This window comes from Ambystoma mexicanum, chromosome 6p (assembly GCF_040938575.1).
Source record: "Ambystoma mexicanum isolate Mex_15411 chromosome 6p, UKY_AmexF1_1, whole genome shotgun sequence".
NCBI lineage: Eukaryota > Metazoa > Chordata > Amphibia > Caudata > Ambystomatidae > Ambystoma > Ambystoma mexicanum.
Genome location: NC_090935.1, coordinates 670569654 through 670592029, shown reverse-complemented (window position 1 = coordinate 670592029; position 22376 = coordinate 670569654). Strand labels below are relative to the sequence as shown.

Sequence of the window (22376 nt, the reverse complement as noted above, 5' to 3'; positions counted from 1 at the left end):
AGTGTGGTAGCTCTATCCTCCGGCATGCTGTGCATGCCTTCCTTTTGGACTGGGATGCGGGAGAAGGGTTTGGGGTGAAATTCCTAGTGCCAGGACAAGGGGGTTGTCTCCTGATTGGTGTAATAATCGGATCCAGCCGCTCGCATGAGCCGCACAAAGTAAACAAAAAAAACAGTCAGGGACTGGATTACAAATATTTAGTAGGACAACAATTTCATTCCTGCGTTATATCCCGACATCTTGTAACACACAAGCAAGCACGGGTTATGGAATACTCTCGAGCTGGAGTTACTCTAGAGCCACTAACGCTGTCCCTACGTAGAAGCACACCATGTCCCTATCCGGGGGTGCTGTCCCCAGGGAGACGGTGACGAGTCGCCTATCTAAAAGAAAAGAGGGGGAATAATATCCCTACTTAACAGTGCGCAACCATTTCGGTATCAAAGTTCATTTTCCAAAACCCCACACAAATGGTAACCCATGACAGGAGCAACGGTGTCCCTGTCTCAATTTGCTCCTGAGATGAACATAACAGGGGAATTTCCTAATAATTTATTAACCAACAGGGCAATATGTTATCTGTGCATATATGCTCGCTTCCTGTGGATATCGAAAAAGTCCTGCTGCTGTGCAGGGCGAGAGCAAGATGTTTGGGTATAGGGGTGATACAGAGATGACTTACCAATAATCCACAATGCACAGCGCTTTACTCTTCCTCGTGCCAGCCCTATGACCATTTCCCATGGTGGGTATTAAGGAATTCGTAATGCTGCTGTTGGCCGCACCAGTATGACTGCATAGGGTCACACGTCTTATACCTTTCTATGCCCAAGGGAAGGAGCTAGTCTATACATGTGTCTTATATTGAGAACATGTATGACAGGGGTGCTGCTCACAGGGTTCAGGTCACACTAACTCATTTCTCCGCGATTATGACAAGTAGAACTAAGAGTAATGAGGATTACTGGAAGGTCATCTGGGCATTAAACACTATACAAAACACCCGTTATTCATTTATGAATTTGGCAGCTTGTACATTGTGTCTTCCATCTCCGTGCTCTGTTTGTTTTCAGAAAGAAATGTTGCCAATGCAATATTAACAGTATTGCAGTCCATTTTGGGCAAATTACACAAGGTGGCACTGCTGAGACACTTTATTTATTTAGATATTTTATTTCGAATTTCTTTAGCATTTAACTGCAGGGATAAAGGTGTAATCGTGCGATTTCCTTTTTTAATCTGCCTAGATTCTAGGGTGTGATCAGGTAAATGTTTTTACATTCGTTTAGGCTTAATTTAAATCCGGCAAATATTTTCCCAGAAAACCACGTGAGAAGAAAGGGGTGAGGTGTAATTTAGCGCTCTTAGACTTCCACAATCTGTGAATAAAAAAACATATGCCAAACCTGTTTCCAAGGAAATACGATGGAGTGATTTTTCTAGTGAATCCTTTGCTAAAGTATTCAGACACAAGGGTGAAGGTTCCTCGCTAACGTCAGCAACCATTGGCAAAGCCAATAGGCCTTGCTCTGTGGCATATGACATTCACTCAGAGTAAATCATACTGCGTCAGAATACTGAGCATGCCATTAGTGTTCCCAATGACCCATTGTGGATGTGCTCAGGTGCTTTCGGATGAGTGCATTCATGAAAACATTCTCGCTACTACAGGAAAAGGTGCCAAAGTCTGTTTACATGCTGCAATTGCACACATCACTGACAATACCTCACCCAGAGTGCTGTGCACGTCTATGGTGCTTAAATCTTAAGGATGAAATCAGATTTTATTGCAAATGGTCCGAAAATGCATTTCACAAAAAACTAGAACCACAATTGTTACGAAGTTAGACAACCACGTCTAACACCTCATACACAAGGCATGATATACAAATACAATTAACATGGCACACAAGTCAACCAATTTTATGAAGAAACCCGCTCCTGGAATTCCAAAATTAAGATGACATTAAAAATGGTAGAAGAAGGGGGGATGCGATAGGAGAAACAGAGAGCAAGGTTCGGAATGTAAGGAATAACTAATGTTCAAGTTTTATTTCAAGAAAGGAGGGTGAGCAACAGCAGCAGTACCAGGAACTAAGCCAGGTGCATTTGGTAAGGGAAGGCGGAGGTGGGAACGCAGGACCTCAGTGCAAAGGCTTGACAAATTGCCCCCTGGAAAGGGAATAAAAGCCCTACCTTCCATCTCAGAAAAGGTGGTCTGCTAACCGGGGCCCCGGTATCAGAAACTCCATGCCAAAATCATAGTTGTTTTACTTGTTTTATATGTGCTGGGAAGAACCCCAGAGGTCACTGTAGGGTACTAATGTTATGTAATTGCATTTGCACCGCGCCAAAGCCCGAGGGCATCCAGGCGCCAACACTAACACAGCCGTATGCAAGGGGAGGGGGGGGCACTCCCTGATTTCGAACGTTATTACTGAGCGGCACGAGCCCATTTTCTCTCATACTGGTATGAGACGAGTCCTAGCAGACTTGTCCAGGTGGAGAGGGCGCTGGCTGCGCCCCACCTGCTCCAGGACAATAATTCTGGGCAATAAGGGAGGTAGGAAAATGGGTGTGAGAATGGTGTCAAGTGCATGTGCAGCCTGGGGAGACATTGCAGACAAGCTAGGAATCACAGTGGTGTATTGTCCGCAGCTCCCGGCCAAGCATAGGAAGGGTTTGGGTATTAGAAGTGAGAAAGTATACACAGCCTTAATAGACAAAATGGGAATGCCGACCATAGGGGACTACTTCATTGACAACATATTCTTGAGCATAGGGTTATTCAAGGAAAAGGGGGCCGCCTCCACCTTGGAGGTATATACTTCCGTATCCGGAATGCATTTAAAGCATTCTTCCCTACATTCCCACAACTGACTACATTTCCACGACTGCATGAAGTTATCTCGGCCCAGGGAGAGGGATGATCGGTTTCCTTGATTTATAATAGACTCATGTCCACGTTACCACAGATGGGGGACAGATCGGAACAGAGGTGGGAGATGGCACTCCATAAATAGGTGATGGTGCTTGGCCATATATTAGCAATCAGACCCAGTATGTCTCGCTTAATGCGGGATACAAGCAAATTCATTTTAACTCTATGCATCAAACGCACCACACACCTGCCAAATACACATGTATCATCCAGAGGTTTCTAGGGAATGTCCATGATGCAGGGTTGATGCGGCCACCATCGTACATCTGTCGTGGGAATGTCCTCTGGTTGTGAAATTCTGGGTTTTTTTTTTGAGGCACTGTCAGCCATAATTCGGGAGCGAGTGATGCCGGTACCCCCGATGGCACTTCTGGGGCTGACCTTGTTGTTACCTAGATGTGCCAGAAGACTGAGCATCTTATTCATCTGCACGCTGCCATTGAACGCTCCGCCCCCATGTGTCGGGGCGTTATCCGGCTGACGGATGTCATTTTCGTCGGATCAGTGAATTGTAATTAGATAATGTATTGGGGAAATGGACTGGTTTTATGAGTGTACAGGGAACTATGTGGAGTTTGTTGACACAGTGTTTTTCTTTGTCATATTGCTGCAAAACAAATAACATTTAAAATAAAGCCACTGAAAATAGTGACTGCATTTAAATCTGCACCTCTGTTCTAAAATCATCACATCACATAATTATGCTAAACTTTCAGATTAACGGCAGGATAATCTGGAATAGGATTTGGTATGGCGGCTGATGGTTCACATAATAATTAAAAGCCACCTCTGATTCAGAGCATACCAGTGTCAACTGTGAAGAATCCAATGGGATCCTCCACAGAAACCTGGTTTAGGACCCTCCTCATGTGGCCATGGAAAGGAAGGCGCTCTCAGATCCCGACCATGGGGGTGGTGTACTGCGGGAGGATCACGTGGGGGGGGGGTTACACCAGGAAAACTGGGAATAGCCCCTTTTTTAACTTCCCCTGTAAGCCCTACCTTTTGATGGCTTTTTACCAATTTAAAGAAGTAGAAAAACGTAATTTCACTAAATTGAACTACATGTCCCAGAAACCCATAGAGACTGACATGAAGAAGAGGGCTCTAGAGGCCTGTAGAAGTGAAGGACAGGCAAGCAGACCTAACAGTCTTTGCCAGGGTCAGGCTATTAGCAATACGGGCCTGCACCTGAAATCAGTTGTCCCACCTAAGAAGCATAAAAGGCTGCAGCAGGAGGGGGAGGTAGAAGCTGGAGCTGGAGCAGGAACCGGAATGCTGGTAGAAGTATCAGAAGGAGAAGAGCACGAGGCTGGCAGTTTACCAGGAAGCGTGTTCACTTAAGGGAAGCTAGGGAAAGAGGAAAGCAGATTTCATCTGCAAGTCCTGAGAGAGTCCTGTGTTCACAAACCCTGCTTTGTCATGGCTGCACTGAGAGAGAATGTGCTGAGGTTGAAAGTCTTCCCAGGTGTGCCTAGTTACTGTGAATGCAGAGCCAAGACCGTGCTGCAACCCGAGGCCCGTTTACTGATGCAAGCCAAGGGACAGAGGAGTGAAGGAGACTCACCATGGTTAAGGCCGGACCGAGGACACCTGTGTTGCCGAGGGTTGTGGGTCCCAAGAGTGCCTGAAGTAGTAGCAGAATCCAAAGAAGTCGGGAAGTGGAAGTAGCCCGCAAGCGTAGTGCTCCTGGAGCCGGTGGGTGAAGCACTGTGTGAAGGTTCACTTTAAAAACCTTGCTGGTAACTTTTATCAGCGTAATAATATATATTTTTTTAAATTCCTTATTTACATTTTACCAAACAAGAACATACAGATCATAAAAAAAACACATGACGTAGCATATAAAGTTTACCAACAATAACAGCATGAGAAGAAGGGAAGAAAGAAAAAAAAGGGACTTGCAATATAATCGCGTAATAATATCTTGTGGAAGAGTGGAAGCGAGTAGAAGGTGTTTGTCACTGTGAAGATGCCGGCTAACAATGAGAATGTATCACGCGTATGTCTAATGCAAGTTGGAGTGCTCGCATATAAAAGAAACCTTTCATTTTCCATTGTTGAACTGTTGAAACATCACCCGAGTGGCCGCGTGTCTCCAATTAAGAAGGAAAATGCTTTCCAGATCACGCAGAAACCTAAAGCTGACAACGTGTTACAGGGTATATTCCACCAGAGAGAGGCTGCATGTGAACAATTGTGATTCCACACTGGAGTCAGAGTGTAACTCTGTAATAATAGAGAGAAATACAATTTCTTATGAATCTTTAAAGTAAAAAATCCCTCTTCAAAAGTGGTTGTGTGTACCTAAATCTGCTGCTATTTTGAAGAAAGATCCTTGTAGCATTCAGAATAAGTATTCTATGAATATAGACGTTGTTGAACTGAAGAGAAGAGCAAGCATTGCCCAAGCCAGTATGTGAATCCTTTCTATAGTGAAACCAGTTCTGTTAAGATATATCCACCCGTAATTCTGAGAGTGTTAAAGTTGTTAAAGGTCCAGTGTCCTCTGAAACAAGTGTGATATTGTTATCTAAAGCTGGAAGTGTGGCAATAGAACTTAAAGGAAGCTTCTGGAACCCAGAAGGTGTGAATGAAGCTAGGGAAGGGAGCTGGGTGCTTGTAAGAAGATTACATCAACAATCTGTTAAGCTGAGACTGTTGAAGTTGAACGAGGAGCGGCCTGGAAGCAGAGGCTGCCATTTTCTCATAGCCTAGGAAAGAAAAGTGCCTTGCCTACCTGTGGAGATTGAAAAGTCTTGTCTTTAACACACTTATCAAGTATCAAGTTGGAATAGACCTAACAGAATTGTGGTTGTGTATAAGACTGTCAATGCATCTTACCCTAAAGCTGGTTGAAGTAGTGGCTTACTGTGGAGCAAAGGAGCCTGTTCCCACAGTAATAGTATCAGAAGGGGTTTGTCAAGAGGAAAGAAACACCCTAAGATACCAAAGGCACTGCAGAGGTCAGAAATACAAAGGAGGTTGTTGAAGCAGAAGTTGTTTCTTTGTTTTGAGAACTGTGGCAAACCAATCCTGGAAGAAGGATATCCAGGATTACCATTGGTGCTGTTTTCTTAGCTGGAGTTGGAAGGGGAACATTTCAACAGAAGGCTGAAGAATTATTTCTAGTGGATTTATGTTTGCTGAACTTTTATTTCATTTGGGAACTTACAGGAACGGGTTTACTTTCCTTTTGAACACTTGGGAGAAATTGACTGATCAATCCTGGGGAAGGGATTTATCCAAGACAGGTCAAGGTAATCCAAACCACTGGTTATTGGTTATTCTCTTATGTATGTTATTTCTGTTTTACCTTGAATATTTTGTTGTTTAGTGTGAGGTCAGTTTTGTTAATGCTAGGGTCATTCCCTTAGAACTTAGACTAGTCAGGGATCTCCCTGATAGAGTAGGTTTAGTGAGGTTTAATTTGCACTTTTTACTTTTAATAAAATGTTTAATTTGGATAAAAACAGAAGCAGTTGTCCGCATTTATGACCCATCACGCAACCCTGTGAGGTCACACCAGCTATGCCAGGCAATGTGGCTTCCAGGCAAGTTCCTGTCTGATCTCCAGTAAATGGGACGAAGGGCAGGATGTCTTCCTCTGTTGACACTCTGGGAGGTTTTGTAACTCCTCCCTGCCAGGCCCAATGACTTCCAACAAGAGATATCCTGGGAGCATGAATTCAAAGAAGCAATTCCTTTAAAAAGGCCTGCCTCACAATATGTGGTTGCGCACCAAAGGGTCTTTGAAGTGTTGGACTAGAGAATGGGGATGGGGTCAGGCAGTCAGGCTGATCAGAGCAGAAGGAAGAAAGGATTCCTTGACCTTGATTCTCTGCGAGCTTCTAGGCACAAGTCACTATACTCATTAAAGCAGCCTTCAAGGGGTATTCATTTGGACCTCTGTTGGGAGAGCAAACATGTTCAAAGCCCCAACCAGTAAGGTGAAAAAGGAGTGTTTCAAGACAGAGGTAAGCTTTGCTTCCTACCCATCCCTAGGGTGAATTGCTGATGGAGCAAGACCTGCTTCTCTGCCATTTGCACTGGTACCACGACCTCACTGGAGGACAAAGACTCCTGCAGCTGTTAGCCAGCCTCCCCAGGTTGGGAGAACGAGAACAAGGACTCATTTTGGCCCTGGATTGGAATTCACAGGGCTAGAAGAACCAAAACTGCTAGTCTCCTGCATTCTATCACACCAAACTATTGTCAACTGTATTTGAACACTTTCAAACCAACAGGCCCTACAGTGCTGCCTTCAGTACTTCTTCGAACGGCTGTTGCTACTCCTCAAACCAGTTTGTGGTTGCTATGCATCAGCTGAGAATGTTGATTTCCTGGGTCAAACAAGAAGCTCACCACTGCGGAAAGCTTAAAACCACCACATCTCAAACTGTGCCTCGAACCATCAGCATATTCATAATCAACCACATCTCAAACGCTCAACCAAACCTGGTGGCATCACTGATCCGCATCGTTCGAACGCCACATCAAACCGCAGTGAGCTTCATGTCGAACCTTACTCGACACTTGCTTCCTGTCTGGATCACTACGAATCGCCTCCTCCGAACCTGGTTCTACCCGCTCGCAAAACCTCGAGAAGCCTTGTTTGATGCCATCCCCTCTTTTGCACCTTTTACCCTTTTATCCTTTTGGTAACATTGCTGTAATTGATTTGCCGTTCACCCCTGCTATATTATCCAGAAGGTTTGCATCATCTTCATACTGCATTTTCTGTGTTCTTTCTACAGGGGTGGTTTTTGTTCCATTCCTTTATTTTGGACTGTTTCTACTATTGCTGTATGAGCTGCTACTGTGATCACATTTAAACCTCTCTCAAGTGTATAGCCTACATTTGGATCAATTTACCACCAAAGGCAAAGGAGGTATATCTCTGGACTGTGCCTGTTTCATCTTTAATATTCGGACGACTGTCATTTTGTAGATGTGTGAGGGCTGAGTAGGCAGAATAGCCATACTCATCCTTTTACTCCTGTGGGGTGTTACTCATTTCATCACATACGGACAGAACACAGACTTGTGGCACAGATCTTTGGAAAGAACCAGGGACCAACTGGCAATATCTATTTGATATTTTTCCACACAAGGCAAATCTGTAGCATTCATTAAGAAACATCAACACCTTACTTACTCATCGACTAATCATGTATGTGTTTATTGTTTTTGTTTAACTTCAATGAAATAAAATAAATGTAATAAATAAAGTGCAGAGTACAGCTTGTCTCTTCTCTAACACACACACACTCACACACTCACACATACAGCCACACAACCTCCAGCAATTCTCAAAAACTCCTGGTTAAGTGATAATTGGGTGTTGCACTTGCTCTAGTCACATCCAATCCACAAAGATGAATGAAGGAAGCCTACACATGACTGTTTATTTGTTTCCTTATTAGTTTTGGATTTTAGGTGGCGCTTATGTACCATTGAAAAGTTCATAGTATTGCATTGGAGTACAGCTATAAGGGTGATCATATGTGAGGACGGACACACAGAGTGTGGGTGTTGTTTAGCTATTTACCCATCCATTAACAGCGCATGGCCATGCTAATCCCTATGGCCATTCCCACCTACTACCTGCCCTGCCCGCCCGAACACATCCTGCTGGGATCTCTTATCTGGCTCTATCAAACAGTAACATCAAACTTTGCCCTGCCAGTGTTGTATTAAAGCAGTCTGCTGAGAGTTACTGGTTTAACTGCAGATGTAAAGGTGCTACTGTGGTAATACAAATGTGTTAACCGAGCCTGCCTTTAGAAACTTGATTAATATCTGTTCCTTGCAGTCAGGTACAGGTAAAAACAATCATTGACCAAGCCATAAGTCTGGGTGTGTGTATGGATATTATATCAGTATTTTCCAGGCACTCCAATCATATCAATAAGTAATCATCCAATGTTCCACTTGTTGCTTTCTTATGACCATGTAGATCCATCATGGTAGTATTGTACTGTATTGTTTATTTATTTATAGAGCGCGCCTGGCTGTTAAGCAACTGGGCGCTGGCAGTGAAATAAATCTTGGGTTACAGGTACATGAATACGTTACAATTCTTAGGTTACAGGATCATATATTACAGTTGCATTACATTTCTTAGGTTACAGTATCATATATTACAGGCTCATATGTCGAACATTACATACAAGGCATTTTTACTTACAAGAGAGATATGTTACATTTGATCAGAATCTTTTATGTAGCACTGTCGGATGACTTACGGTATAGATAAGTAAGATGTTTGCAATGAATATACATAGTATTTGGTATAGTTGGGGCATTTAGCGGTCGTTATTTTTAAGCCAGAGTTTAGCGTTGGCTTTGAACACATGAAAGGAGAGGGTAGCTCTAAGTGCATCTGGGATGGAGTTCCAGAGCTGAGCTGCTTGAACCGGGAAGCTGGACCCACCGGTTCTTTTCAGTTTAAAGTTAGGGACTTTGATGCTATTTGAGAGGGCTTTTCTGATGGGACGTTCAGAAGTGTGCTTTGTGAATTTTTCTGACAGGTATGCAGGAGCTTTGTTGTTCAGACAGTTATGTGTAATGTTCAGGGTTTTGTACAGGTAGTGCCTGGCAAATGCCTGTCCGTGGCTATCCAAAGGCTGAAACGGCTTGCTTTGCTAATGCTTGTTTACTGCAATGCCTATTCTGCTGACACGTGTTTTGTGCTGTCGGTGGTGCTTAGGTAATTGGTGATGAAAAGTAAATCTGAACAAAAACAAGAATGAGTGGAGAAAGGTAGAGATGTAGAGAGAATTGGAAAAAAGGATGCCCATATTGTGGCTTTCATGCCAACTCAGGAGGGTGGACAGGGCTGACAATGGCCTGCCAGCCAGAGCTAAGGCAGGCCCTAGTGAAGCAAGAGCCTCAGCTCGGGCTGTGGGCCGTTTGCCGTCCATGTCGGCCCTCCTCGCGGGCTTGAAAGCCATTCACACCCCGGGGGTTAATCTGGGATGTGAATGGCTTTCATTATTTTTCCTCGGGAGACTTGCGGTGCTGGCGCAGCCTCTCCCGAGGAAAAAAGAAAGAAAAATAAATTGACGAAAAGATGGCTGGGAGATGGGAGGATCACTGGGACCGGAGCACAGAGCTCTGGTCCCGCAGGTACGTGGGGATGAAGGGAATGGGGCGGGGGAATCTGGGGATGGTGAGGCAACAGGGAGAGGCTCCCAGTTGCCTGCCCACATTAACAAAACAAATGGTGCCACCCAGTGGCTGGGGCATGGGGGTAAATGCCTATTCTCGCCTGCTGTTCCGGCCAACTGATTGGCTGAGTGCCCTTCCCATGGTCCGAGTTTCACTTATCTGAATTATAATGTAATGAAAGGGTGAAAGGAAGCGGTGTGAGAAAAGTGACAAAGGTTCAGGATATGTGACTTGTAATAGGAAAACTCATTTGATCATGTGTACACTTGTGATATGATGCATCTAGCTGCTAAAGAGACAGATATTTAACACAAAAAAACGGGTGTAACATGTTGGTTAACTCTTTGTGTGCATATGTGGCACTATGCGTTTGGGATGTGAAAGATTTGATATGGTAAATGCCAAGATACATTTGGTGAGAGATGGCTGTAATTGGAAGGTAACATGTGGATGTCAGTGTCATTTGCAGGACATGCACGTGTCTTGGTCTGTCAAATATGGAACAAATGTAGTAACAATTGTTACTGCAGTGTAAATCGAAATCCTTATGTATTGTCAGATTAAATCCTAATTATTGGACTTTGGGTCACAGAGAAAATCATTTTCTAAAAATTAGTATTTTGGCAGTGGGTAGCCTTTAAGTTTGCACAGCAACATAAACAGCTCACCGCTGGTAAATGTTCGTCATTTGCACTGTGGGGTGCAAAGTGAGTATACGCTGCCTAGCATGCTGGCATTCCATACTGCGTTTACTTTTCATTGTGAGCGGCGCTCACAATGAAACCCTCGCCGACATGCTAGGTTGTCAGGGAGGGTTTAATTTCAATTGTGAACACTGCTTACAATGTGAGCATGGTAAGCAATGTTCACAAATACAATTAAGCCCTGCCTAAGGAACTGGTCAATCCTGTTGTGGTCTATACCTCTCCTGTTCCCTCCCAGGCCCTCTGTACAGCTCTGGCCTCTCATTTCTCTGCTAAATCTCAGGACATCCTGTCCTCTCTGTCCTCTTCCTCTCTCGGCCCCTTTTGGACATCTCCACCTCTCCTCCTCCTTTTTCCTCTTTCTCTCTGACAACACCTGACGAGGTTTCTAGACAAGTCCGATCTATGAAAGTGTCGTCCAAACAGGTGCTCCGCTGCTCCTCCAGAACCATCAAAGCCCATATTGACACCTTCTTTCCAGCCTTGGCCGATTTCTGTAATCACTCTTTCGCCACTGCAATGTTACCCTCTCCCTTTAAGCACTCCCTTGTGCACCCACTCCTCAAGAAGCGTCTGCTGATCCTACCTGCCTGGAAAACTATCGCTCAATCTCCATCACCCCTTTCCTGAGCAAACTCTTGGAAAAGCTTGCCATCTCCCAGCTTACTCTCCACACTGAATCTGTTGGTTGTCTCCATGACCATCAGTCTGGCTTCAGAGCTGCTAGAGGCATGGAAACTGCACTCCTTAACACCTGTGCTGCTCTCTAACCTTGATTCCAGCATTCCTTCTGTTCTCATCCTTCATCTTTCCTCTGCTTTCGACAGGGTCAACTTCGCCATCCTGATCAATCGACTCTGCGAACCTGGGAATCACGGATCAGACCCTAGAGTGACTGACCTACTTCCACTTGGACCGCCACTCCGCTCCCAGGTCCATTGTGGTCCCATTCTCTCTGCCACCTCTCTCTACCTGTGGCATTCCCCAGGGCTCTATCCTCTCACGCTAGTTTTTCAACCTCTACTTGGCCACTTTGGCCTCCCGGATCTGTACCTTCTCCTCTAACTTTCAGTGTTATGCGGATGACTCAGCTTTCCTTCAGGCTCCCCTCAGCCTCCTCTCCTCTCTTGCTCATTCCTGACTGTCTATCCACGATTCAGGATTGGTGCACCTCCAACGATCTCTGCCTTAATGCCAGTAAGACAGAGATCCTTCTCATTGGGACCATTGCCTCTAAGTTTCCTCTCTCACTATAGCAGACCACCTTGGGCCCTCTTCCTTTGCCTTCCTGCGAGGCAAAAAACATTGTTGTCATCTTCAACACCACACTCTCTTTCTCTCCTAACATCTCGGACATCACCAAGAAGTCCCACTACCAGCTGCTCCTCCACAAAGGGAATCGTCCCTTTCTCACTCCCCACCAGAAGCCCACTGTCTCTAGGCTGGACTACTGCAACAGCCACTTTCTCAATCTGTCTTCCTCTAGTCTCCGTCATCTGCAAATAATCCAGAACAGGACTGCAAGATTTAACCTTGGCCTCAAGCCCTGGGATTGTATTTCTCCAGCCCTGAAATCTCTCCACTGGCTGCAAGGATCAAGTTCAAGAACCTTTGCATTGCCCACAAGGCTTTCTGGGGCCAGTGCCCACACTAAATCCAATGCTCTCTTCCAAAATACCTTCTTTCTCTAGTCCTTCACTCAGCTACCTCCAACTCTCTAAGGCTTAGAGATTTCTCCAGGCAGAGAGTGGGGGTAGACATCTCTCCTCTGCTGGTGCCTCCCTCTGGAATGGCCTCCCTGCCCCTCTCAAACTTGAGGCGGACAACCTTGAGGTTTCGGAAGCAGCTAAAAACTTTCCTCTTCTCCTCTGCTTTCGCTCTCTCTCCCCCCCTGCTGACCTACCTGTCTGCTGTACCCACTGGCTGCTTGGCTACCCTCAGATTCTCTCTGAGTCCAGGCTCTTTCTTGATCAGTCACCCTTGCACTGCCTCTGGGCCTACCATGCACTTAGGGGCTGTAACTAACCCTGCAGTCCCTTGTTCTCCTTGCACAACCAATAGCCGCTCTGCCCTGGCTGCACTTACTCAGAGCATTGCTGCCCTGTTTTCCCCTCCACTCTCACTTGCACTTCCCCCCTCCCTTTTCCCTTGCACTTCTCGTTCTCGCAATGACACAAGGCCTAGTGAGATTGTTTGTCTTGTCCTCCCTCTATCATCCCTCCCTTGTGTACACTTGTGTACAGGCGCGTTATAAATGACTTGAATCACATCATATCATTTTATCACAGATGCCCAGAAAAATATACAATGCCGCAGTAAGAAATGGCTATACTGGCAGCACCCAAATGCCAATCTAGCCAGGTAATTAAAGTTAGCAGGACTGCTTTATCAGAAATGTCCAGTTAAAAGAAAGTCATACCAAACTGAGGAATTACTAGACTGGCTGCATCAAAATGGCTCTCTAGCCACTAATACCACATATCATGCCTTCTTAGCCTGGACATGGACAACCATTATGATTTATCACACAATCCCACCCCCCCACACATCCCCTCTCCCTCCCACCCACTACCCCAACTTCCACAATCAGCTCCTTGGCCCAGAATTACCTCTGCGTCCCTCTTCCTTGTCCCAGAGTTTACGTATGAGGCTCCTTGTCTCATAGGTAAGTACTGGGATGAGGAACAGTGGGACTAGGAGTGATGAAGATTACAGGTAGCTAAATCAGGCATTACCTCCATGTACCTCTACCTCTTCCCAGTACTTGTGTATAAGGCAGAGTGTCTCACACACACGTACTGCCTCATACATAAGTACTGGGACGAAGAAGAATAGGGCTAGGAGTAAGCAAGGCATTAAACACAAGTAGTAGCGCAACACCATTGAGTTGAGTTGACTGGGCTTCAGCACTACCCCCCCCTGACAATTTGGGCTATATTGACTCAACCTGGCTAACCTTTAGAGCAGTTGCCGGACCGAACAGGACACAGATGTTAAACGGCACCTGGTTTTTGCTGTTAACAAGAACCCAGCAATTACCAACGTAAAGCATTCCACTGTTAGTACCTGCATTCAAATGCCACATTGTTTAGGCAATTGAAATTGTGATGTGGGTTTAGTACTTGCATGCCAGGGGAGTGATTGGAAGGGTCGAGAGGGAACAGGAGACTTAAAGGAGTTAACTGATTGTAACATTGAATCTGCACTAGAATAGCCTCATTAAAATGAGTAAATAATTTGGATGCGCCCACACAAATAAGTTTCCCCCTCCCCACCGCATGTGAGGTTAGCGCCTCTCCCAACATTTGAAGGGTTAGCCCCCCCGAAATGAAGGTTTTGTTGTGGCCCTGTACACAAGCACACACACCATACACCATATACACACCCAGTCATCCATACATTTAAGTGTGCACCCTTTCACCATACACTCACACAGGCAGCCACCTATACATTTAAGTGTGCACCCTTTCACCATGCAGGTACACCCACACAGCTACCCGTACATTTAAGTGTGCACCCTTTCACCATAGACTCACACACGCACACGTCATGGAGTTGAGGGGAGCCCTATTACTTCAAAATGAAATTGGGGTCCAGCAGTAACCGTGCCGGTGCTACCGGCAGGTTGCCGCCGGACCCGTAAAAAATTACTAGCGCCTGACTTCCCGGTGCCACTGTGCTATTTCAAGTCCGGCGGCTGGGAAATCAGGTGCTGGTAATTTCGTTAATCCCCAGACTCCACGGGAATGGGGACACCGAAGCACCTGCACCATTGTTAACGGTGCCGATGCTTCCGTCACAGGTCTGCCTACCGTGGCTGCTATGCCTGGCAGGGTCAGACATGTCGGGCACGGCAGCCCCACCAGGCAGACCTGTAATATGCCGGTCCGGAAACAACAGTGCCTGTAAGCTTACCAGCACCATTGTTTCCGGACCGGCATGGTCAGAATGAGCCCCAATGTTTCTTTTTTAAGTCACTATAACTTCATTAAGAAATTATTTCAGTTAAGGACCGAATCTTAACCAAAATAATTTCCTTATGATGGCTGAGTGACTTCAAAAACAAACTATTTCTTTTTGAAGGCATAGGGCTCCCCCCCCTTCCCATGACATGGAGCCCTCCAGCCTAGGGTCTTCCATGTCACAGGGTATGGGGGCCCTCGGACTTCAAAAAGAAAGTTTCTTTTTGTAGTCACTCTGCCTTCATAAAGAAATGATTTCTGTTACAGAAATGTTCTTTATGAATGCAGAGTGAATTTCAAAAGGAACTTTTTTTTTAGAAAAAAAAAATATTTTCTATTTTTTTGTTTTTTTAACTGGGGCCCCCTCCCAGGACATGTGCTGGCGGGGCCCCCAACCCCGTGGGCCCCACCGCACCGCAGGGGCTGCGGGGCCCCTGTTACGCCAGTGCCTGTTCAGCTCTGCTTCTCGTAGCTAATACCTCTCTCGTGGGATATAGGTTTAACCTGAAACGCATATACTGTACACGTAAATAGTTGTTAGGAAATGTTATCAAGTATTTGGGCATGTTGTCATGTCGCTGAGCCTCTGGAACCAATTCTGCATACAATCTGTAAGACAGTCTTTGTTGTTTCATCTCTGTCCAGTCTTTAGTCCATAACTTATTCTTGACAGAAACTGGATTAGATATCAAGACTTCTTCATAAACGTTCCCAACTCCATCCTTATAACTTCTATTGGTACACATTTTGGTATGTTCAGCAGCCTTTTTCCAAAACAAGCCCTCAAGCACTGCCCACAATCTTGCCGGCAGTGCAGAAAAAACCTGCGCACCATGAGGTAGAATAGGTACCACCTTCATATGATAGAATGAAATACTGATACAAGAGAAAAATGCAAGTACCTCTTTAATATAACTCGTCCTTGAGCCGCCAGATTTTTCACCTTCTCTCACACTATTATTCAAATACAGCCCCAGATATACAACTGAATTAACTTTTAACAATGTCTTGTTGTACAAAGACCATGAATATGTACTTCTTTCTTTGCCTTTAGCCGACTGCAAGACAAGAATTCAGGATTTGATGGCGTTTATATTCAATCCGTTATCCCAAACACATACCTGTAAGGCATAAAACTGCCTTTGCAGCCCAATCAGAGATTGGTCGATTAGGACCAAATCATCCGCGTACAATAGTCTACCTATGGCTTTCCATCAATGTTCAGGGGAAAACTTCTCGCCAAATTCAATGTTTTTTAAAATCCGAAATAAATAAGTTAAAAAGAGCTGGGGCAAGTGGGTACCCTTGCTTAAGACCTTTCTCTGTCAGGATGGCATGAGAGAGCGTTCCCCTCGAATCCAATCTTACTCTTAATGATGTTCCTGAATATAATTCCTTAATTGCTTCTAATATATCATTTGGGCATCCCCATAGATTTCATTTGGCCCAGAGTTTTCCACGATCCACAGTATCAAATACTTCAGCCAGGTCTAACTAGATGTTACTTTTTTTTCTCACTGCTTGAGTCTTCAATACATTTACCAGAAACCCGTTCAATGATGTGCCTAGCTCTTTCACGAAACCCGACTGTAAAGGATTGTAATTGCCCGATGTCATTACCCACCCAGACAATGCCTTCAACACCATTGATGCAAGATCTTCCCGGCCACATCAAGAAGGACGATAGGCCTATAGTTTTTTGGATCCGACCTATCCCACTTCTTGACAATCAGCATCACCACAGATGACTTCCATGACTGAGGGACTCGCTTGGTTTTTCTTATATAAGCAAACAACTTCCACAAAAATTCAGCTCACAATGTAAGATTCTTTTTTAACATAACATGTGTCATCCCATCAGGGCCCGGAGCCCGAGAGTTACTGGGCTCCTAATCAACTCAACAATATCTTCTTTATCAATGGAAAATGCCCACTTGTTGCAATCCTGATCCTCCTCTACTCTCAGTGGTACAGAATCTCCAGCAAATAAAGAGGTAAAATGGTTTACACACATCGCAGCTGGAACCGCATTAAATGGCAGTGCCACCTGTGGTACATTCGGTGAATTAATCAACTTCCAGATTTCACTTGTCTTTTTAGCTTCAATCATCCAGAGCATTAATTATGCATCCTGTTGTAGCATCCCATACTTTCTAGATTTTACCCAATTATGATATTGTTGTTTTAATTTTTTTATGTCTGCCCTTGGGACCACCGCCTTATTTCCTTAAGTCTCCTCAAATTAGACCTCAGAGTTCTCTTTCCATTTGCCAATTCCTCATCATATACGTGCACGTGAGAGAATGTGTTCTTTACCCCTGGCTTCCTGACTTCAACAAAATTCACCAGAAATCTAGTGTACTCCAATGCACTAGATGTTTGACCCTTTGGTACCAACTCCACCTGATTTGCAAATCTCTCAGTCACCCATGCAATTGTCGATGGTTCATAATCAGGCTGTTTCTCCCAACCAAGGAATCTACTACCATAGGGTAGATTTCAGTTGCCTCTGTCGCCCATTCCATACAGGACAATTTCAAGATGTTATGATCACTCTGTTTTGTCTGAGTAATTTCAAAATACAAAATTTCCTTAAGCATATTGCCTGATACAAAAATATAATCCAGCACACTCATTTCACATCCCCTTTTCCAAGTGGCGTTCGCCGGTATATTGCCCCTAGTTTGACCATTCAGCATGCCCTCTCTTTTCAGCCATTATCAGTGACACATGGATATCATTTATCGAAGCATACTTCTGATCAAACAAAGAATATTTAAATCACCACAGATTACTATAACTGGATGTAACCATATTCCAAAAGACCTGTCCAGAAGAGCCATGATTATCGATGTCATGAAGTAGCCCTGCATGAGTCTTCTCTTCCCCTCACATCATTCGAAACCCTTAGTATTTTTCATGGCGGGCCACATGCTCCTCTGCCATGGTTTGGCAGTGGCACTCATTCAAACACTTATCCATGAGCTTTTTGGTGGTATGTCTGGGGGAGGGTGGGGTGCGATGGAGGTTATTTTTTTTAAACCAAAGTGACATCTTGACTACAGGTGTCAGAGAAAGAGTATGATTCACACATTCCAAGAATTATCTAGTTAATGAAATGCTTGAGGCAGCCACTTCTACTAATAATGATGAGCTGCATTAATTTCTGGGGCTAATTAATTCCTAATATTCAGAACAGATTGACATGCATTAGACAGCTACTTAATAAGTGGGCAAAGTTTAGTGGGGGTCTGGATGCCAAACGGAATTTGTTTAACTCAACACAGCAGTAAATTTGGAACCCATACTACAAATGTTTGATATTAAGGGAAACATGTAGCCCTCTGCAGATGCCAGTGAGCGGGGTTTAGGAGCTGTGCTCACACAACAGTAGGATGGCGTGGTGGTCACGATTGCTTTTACTTTTCATGCATTGATGGCACCAGAATGTAATTGTGCCAAGACAGAGAGAGAAGCTGTAGTGAACCCACCCATCAATTAGGTAATACCTTGGACCTTATTTTTTCAATCGATTCACTTATTTAAATTGCCCCTGCTTTTCAAGTTGCATGGTCCAACCATTTAGTTGTGCCATTCTGAATATCGTCACAAGAGACATGTCTTGTTTCTCAAGCCCATGATGTCCTCAAACGGAATTGGCGGCAAGTTAATCTTGACTCTATTGCTTCCTATGTGCATGAGAAATACTCTGACGTCCATCAAGTATATCCCTCTTTTCTATCACAGGTATTTATGTCTGCAGCTGATACTTTTTAACCACTAAAAGCCAGCAGAACCCAAAGGCAACCCTCAGAGCCATGGTTTACGGATGATTTCAGGGCTCTTCGACTTAAAAGGAGGCAAAAAGAGGGCAGATAGTGCACCACCTATGAGCAAGGCGACAATGCATGTCTGGCTATAGTCTCTAAACAATATCATCAGGCTATCTACATAGCCAAATGCACTTTTTACACCAATAAGGTTGAAATTTCCCTGAACCACTCCAAGGAACTTTTTTCCTCGGTGCGATCGATATCTTCAGAAGTTGCACATACTGCAGGTGCAGCCCTATCCCAATTGTTTTGTAATTCTCTCTCTGATTTCTTCATCACTAAGATCGAGGATATAGGAAACACTATTTAGTTCTCGTGCTCAAGTAGTGATTATTTTGCTCTGATTACACAGGAGATCACTTCTCCTCATTCGTGGTCATCTTTTTTTGTATTCATTCCTGAGGCAATATTAGCGGAGGCAATATTAGCGGCCACCAGTGGCCTTAAATCGGCGTCCCCCCTTGATCCCATCCCTTTATGTGTGTTGAAGGACATCATGCCACCAATCGTCACTTGGATGTCTCAAGCTGTGAATTCATCTTGCTTTTCTGGTACTACCCCAGCTGACTTGAAACAGGCACTGGTAGAGTGCACTGAGTGTGTGGTCTGCAGTGTGAGAAAGCTGTGCTGTGCTGAAACTGCTGGAATCAAAGTCTTTCTTCAATCCTCATTGATTTCCTGAGACCCACCCCTTTAAAAACCTCACTCCCACGCAGAGCATGCACTGAGTGTGTGGTCTGCGGGTGTCCGCGATTGGCCGGGTGAAGGGTGCCCACTGACTTCTCGTGTGCTGGTCTACGTCTCATCTGCAACCCCGGATCCTGGATTATGGACTTGGAGGGTCTCCCGTGCCTGCCTCCTGGGCGAATCAGCACTCCCCAAGAAATTTGGGGGCAGAGCAGGCAAAAAGGACATGGAGGTAAGGGCTGAGGACCCCGATAAAGCACCTTTATCATTGACATTAACTGTGCCCTTACCATCCACGCCCAGCTCCATGCCCCAGGCACTGCATACGGAAGGTGAAAGCAGTGTGGGGTTGGGCTGGCGAGTGGTGCAATAGGGAGGGTTCCCATTGTGACATTGCAGCCTTCTGATTTTTTTCAGGAGAGATTGACGGCTGACCAGGAACTAAGGTCTGCAGAAGTAAACGAGACTGCGTCTGATATGCTGATACGAAATCTCGCCTTGAGACGCGACTCACACGTAGCCTCCTCCCCTAAGGGTCTTGAGGTGTTGTCATTGCCCACAATTTACTAACTGCCCCCCTGGTAAACCTGAGCGCACACCTAAAAAGGGACGACAAAGTGACGAGAGGGGGCACGGGTGAACCAGAAAAAGGAAACAGACGCCAGAGCAGGTGCCAAGGGGAGAAGAGCGGGTTTCTCTGTCAGACTGCCCAGCTGAAGATAAAACCGCCAGCCCTCTCAGAGGGCGACAGTGACTTGATGTACAGAAAACGCTTCTTTTCAGGAAACCTATGGGAAAGGGGGAGGAGTTTTATGCAGCAAGATAGCCGACCGGGTTCTCCTGGAATCAGTGGTGGCAAGGGTTGAGCAGGACTTGCATCATGCACTGGAAGTGCGGGTCCCGGAGATGGTTGGCACGGTGAGGGTCGATTAATGTCAAGGAGGTTCTAAGTGGCACGAACATAGAAACACCAATGAAGACGTGAGGACGGACCATCTGTCAGCTCAGCAGAAGCTCCTACTGTCTGACGTTAGGTGTGAGTGGGGTCGGGACGGTGGCATAGCCCTGACAGAGCGCACTAAATCCAATACTGTGAGTGTGGTACCAGCGGAGCCCTCCCTCCCTTTGAATAAGTCACCGGATCTTCTCTTCACAACCAACGATAACAGCAAGGTCACCAAGCCGTATCCCACGTGGCCTGCCCCACGTGAGGAAGGGGGCAGACCCTTGGAAGGTGGCCGAAACAAGGGTCCTCCGTCTAGGGGTCTCTTACATTCCAATGTTCAGACAAGCGTAGCCTCTAGGGTGAGGTGCTGGTTGATCATCTGACCGTCAGAGGGTTGTTGGGGAAGATGTATAGATGAGAGGTCATAAAACGGTGCTTTGGGACAGAGAGGTCTTTCGGGTAAGTTAGGGATGTTACTGTGGCTAGTGTCGTGTAGGAGAGTCTGGCGAGAAAGTACTAGGGAACAACAGTAAGGTCTTTTATCGGGAAGGAGTAGCTTTTCAGTTCGCTAAAGGGACTAAAAGCGGGTCCTCAATTATTTCATACCCATATTTTCCCAGGGAACCCAAGTTGTGTGTAGCCCAGTGGATTAAGGATTACGAAGAGGCTACCAAGGAGGTGCACCCACGAGGGGTGGACCAACTATTAATTGCGTGAAGGAAACCTTTCCATGCAGTAGCCTCCGCCACCATTGCTAGGTGGGTTAGAAAAGTGATGCACGCAGCAGATGTAGACTTAGAATTGTTTGGAGCACATTCAGCGAGAGGGGCGATGGCGTCCAAGGCTTTTGCAACAGGTGCTTCTCTACAAGACATTAGGAAATCAGCAGTTTGGTCATCAGAAGGGACATCCAGGACCCTTTATTGCAAGCCTATTTCATCTGTGGCAGTGGTTGTGTTGTACAGCTTTGAACAAGCATAATGCTTGCCTCCGGTCTTGACCTAGAATGAAGATAACCCAGGCTTATAGCGCCACATAGTCTTGATTCTATTAAAGACACAGAGGCAAGCATTATCCCACCCTCAATGCGCAGGGGGGAATTTTGCTGGCGCTAGTATGTATAAAGAACTATGTAATATGATATGGTTATATTGATGTATCATGGACATATGGCTCAAAGTAGGTAAATGTCAGTGGTAACTGTGGTGTCTAAGCTGCGTATTTCCTCCCTAATGGTGATCTTTTGTTCGACTCCTAGGTGGGGATAAAAAAAAACAGCCGAGTGGAGTTGGTGGTCATATCGTACGGCAGTCCAGGAGTTGAAGAATAGTTTCACGTGGGGCAAGGGTCGTGCTCGTGCGGAGGATCATGATGGGTCTCTACTGGTTTGCAAAATTAGACTGTTGGATCATCAAAGAAAGAGGAGGAGTTACGAACAGGTCATAACATGGATACTGTGTTGGTACTGGATTGGTTATTTGGGAGAAGCACAACACTACAGGAACACTAGGGACTTCTGGGGATTGGTAGGCCTGTATGTTTAAATGTAGGTTGTTGTTGTTGTTCAGTTGTTTCAACAACAAAATAATGATAAGGACATTTGTTTTAAAGAGAGGCTGCTATGAAGACTGGCAATAAAGAGTTAGGCATATTGCTCGCCTCCGTGTTTTAATAGAATCAAGACTACCTGGCGCTGTAAGCCTGGGTAATCTTCATTCTTCTACGTAATTGGACGTCTACCGTCTTCCCAACTAAATCGGAGTGGCTTCCGGAGATGTACTCCCTTTGAAATATTAAGAGAGTTGCCATTCAGAGCCAGAGGAAGGGCAAAGCATCTGAGGATATATGGAGCAGATTTTTCGAGATGAACTTGGAGTGATTCATGGCTGGCGTTTAAGCAAAAGGTTCTGTAGTGTTTACTTATGTGTTTTTTTTCCTTCTCTTTTTCGTTTGCCTCTTTTCCCCATTTCCCTTTTATCTCCTGATTATGTTATTATGTAATCATTGTATCTGCTGTTATTGTGTTAAGACCAACAATGTAAATTAAAAAAAAGAAGGGCAGATAAGGATTTGTTATGGCAGTAGTTAGAGGGCCCTTAGACTAAACTAGAGAGAGAAGGGACCCCAGAG

The 22376-nt window shown here is 45.2% G+C and overlaps 1 protein-coding gene across 3 annotated transcripts in view; it reads right to left on the bottom strand.

Moving 5' to 3' along the window:
• Window positions 1–22376, bottom strand: part of RASGRF2 (Ras protein specific guanine nucleotide releasing factor 2) — a 2380666-nt gene that overhangs the window by 435219 nt on the left and 1923071 nt on the right. The window lies entirely within an intron of this gene.